A 3,412-nucleotide genomic window follows, 5' to 3' on the forward strand; every position below is an offset into this window, starting at 1 on the left:
TTCTCTCTCTCTCTCTCTCTCTCTCTCTCTCTCTCTCTCTCTCTCTCTCTTACCATTATTTTCTTTCTTGATCATTTAATTTTATAAAATATTATTATGCTAATTTAGCTCTCATAAATTCTAAATTAACATCTTTCTTCTCTTTGAAAATACCTTAAGAACCACAGAACTTGTTACATTAGTTTACTCTCCATGATTTACTTCACTTTTGTTCTTCTATAAATGCATTCTTCAGATCTTTCTTCAGTTCAGTTTTCTTTGTAGCAACATCCCACATCTGAGGATGGCCACATGGGATTGTTTCATACATTCTCAAAGACTGGGTTTGTTGGTGATACCACTTAAGTTTGCTGTCATTTAGCTATCCACTTTTAGACACTGTTCTAAGTTATTAAATTTTAGAAGTTATATAGTAGGAAATATTTGTTTTGTATATGAAACTAGAGTACCTTTAATGGTTTTGTTTCTATTACACCCTATCTAATGATACCTCTTTTTGTACACAGTACAAATTTCTATCCACTGCCAATTTTTGAAACAGTTTTTATGAGTTGTTGTTAATGTTCTGATAAGTATTTTTTGATTGATTTGTGTGTGTGTGTGTGTGTGTGTGTGTGTGTGTGTGTGTGTGTGCAGGTGTGTGTCTCTATGTGTGTCACACACACAAATGCTTGCTTTCTCCTTTCTACTTGCTCTCATACAAGAGAGCTTTCCTGTTAGGCTCCTTGAGTTTCACCTTGGTTGCTTGAATAATGGCTTTGAGCATGAATGCTCACAGCCTGAAAGCTTTGAACCAGTTTTGACTGTTGGATACCCATAGCCAGAGAAACTCCACTTTCTGCCACTCCTCAGGATGTATGCTCAGCAAAGGAGATTCCTAAGATCCTTCCCTTTCCCAGTGGCATTGTTAATATATATATATATATATATATATATATATATATATATATATATATATATATATATGTCCTTTTTGCTTCTTTTCTCCATCCCATCCTTCTCCCCTGCTTCATTCTTTGTTTTCTCTTTATCTCTTCTCTCTTCTCCTCTTCTTTCTTACCCTTACCTCACATCTACACCCCCCCACACACACACACACCTTAAATCATTTATTAAAATGTTCAAAAAATGTGAGGCTTATTTTTTTGTGTTTTTCTCAGTAACTCTGAGCCTGATTGAAATAATCAATTCCACTGTGAACTCTTATTGCTGCTGTCTCAGCCATCTCCTCACATAGTCTGTACTGAAGACATGGGCAATGCTTTACTTTGTTTCCCTGCTCATGAATTCGCTTTACTCTTGGTCCTGGAGTGCACCACCTCCCTCCCTGAAGTCATTACTCCTCATACATCCTTATCAACTCTTATCAACTGAATGAACTCCTGATTGCTGACCAAGCAATTCTGAATAGAGTCAGTTTGTCCTTCCTGAATTTATTTGTCCATCAGTGAATGTCTGACCTATTAAGTGAGGCATATTTCCATACACTTTTGTGAACCATGATGTTCCATTTCTTATACAACTGTCATACTTTATTGTACATTGATGATGATTTTATTCATATTCACAACTATACTGATCATCCTACGGTAGCATTTATTATTTACTTTGACTATTATTATATCCCAGGTACATAACCAAATGCCTTGCCTTTGGGTAATCTATCATCATTGAATGAATGAAACTAATGATAGTTTCATACAAAGGAAAAGAAGAGCTCAGAGCAAGAAGAGAAATTGTCTGTAGATACATATTTTATAATGCTTATTGTTTCTTTATTAAGCCTAAAATCCATCAAATATTTCTGAAAATCACCATGGATATCATATAAGAACTCAATATTCATTGTACAGATATAAATAAACTAAATGTGTTTTGATTATGTAAGGTCAAACTCTTATACTAACTATATATATATATATATTATAAGAATTTATATATATAGTAAAATAAAAAATATATAAGAGTATATATATATATGTATATATATATATATATTTATATTTATATATATATATATAGTAAAATAAAAAAGTTTATTTGATGTACTCAAATGTCTGTCCTTACATTTAAATTACAGAATAGCCCTTATTTTTTCTTAAGACTATTGTCATGTAAATTATCCTAATTGTCATTTGAAATCTGCTTTTTTATACTTTATCCCAGAGTCCAGCTTAACCACGGCATCTCGCATGCTACGCCACCCACTGTCTCTATCCATTTTGTCCTGTCAGAGACACATCAAGCAGACTCTGAGTATAATCACATCAAAATCGATTTTCATGGCTGAGAGAAAAATAATGGAAATCTCTCTAATGTAGTAAATGTATGTGTTCCCTTTGGTTAACCAAAATAGACTATACATCAGACCTGTCAAAATTAAGTTTTCTTGATTCAGTGCACTTCTACCAACTTGTGTACAAATCACAAAGGCGTACTGTGGAACACCATAATGCAATCTCCCTGCTTTCTGGACTGTTCCTGCATCGTTCTCAAATAAACAATTTCACCAAATTTTCAAGGTACAAGCCAATCTACATCCCCAATCCCCCAGAAACCTGCATCATTTTAGAATAACAGTGTATGTCCTTCATTACTCAAGTCAATAGGTTGTCCCCTGAACCAGCAATATTAATATCTGAGTCAGCTTCAAACACATACTGTTTTCTTAGACATTTTCCTGATCTTCAATTTTCTTTCCTATACTAATTCAAAGCAAGGAATTACTTGTATAAGGAGCACTATTTATTTCTCTGAAGCCATGCAGCATGATCTTCTATATTTGAATTATAAAACCAAATGATGCAGTATTTCTACCTAAATTATTTCTTTCCAATGCAGATATATTTGAAAACTGCTTGCACAATTTCACACCTCAGTTTTGTAGAGATATTTTCACAGCTATTTGTTGGTAAGGAAGACTTAATTAATGACCTCAACTGTCCACTTTTTTGTTTTTGTTTTTATGTTTGTTTGTTTTTTGTTTTTTGAGACAGGGTTTCTCTGTGTATCCCTGGCTGTCCTGGGACTCTCTCTGTAGACCAGGCTGGCCTCAGAGCCTCAGACTCAGAAATCTGCCTGTCTCTGCCTCCCACGTGCTGGGACTAAAAGCATGTGCCACCACACCTGGCTCATGTGTTTTTTGTTTTGTTTTGTTTTGTTTTTTGTTTTTTGTTTTTTGGTTCGTTATTTTTGTTTTGTTTTGTTTTTTCTCACAAACACACTTTGATTTCTAAAGTAGTTAATGTTGATTAGCAGTAGACTTTTGTCACCTACGAGACTAACCTATGGGTGTGTTTTGAGTGAGTTTCTAGACTGGGCTAATTGACTTGGAAAGACGTACTTTAAATGTGGTAGCTAGTATTCATAGATTGAGTCCTAGCTTGTGTGTGTGTGTGTGTGTGTGTGTGTG

This window comes from Mus pahari, chromosome 13, assembly GCF_900095145.1.
Source record: "Mus pahari chromosome 13, PAHARI_EIJ_v1.1, whole genome shotgun sequence".
Taxonomy (NCBI): domain Eukaryota; kingdom Metazoa; phylum Chordata; class Mammalia; order Rodentia; family Muridae; genus Mus; species Mus pahari.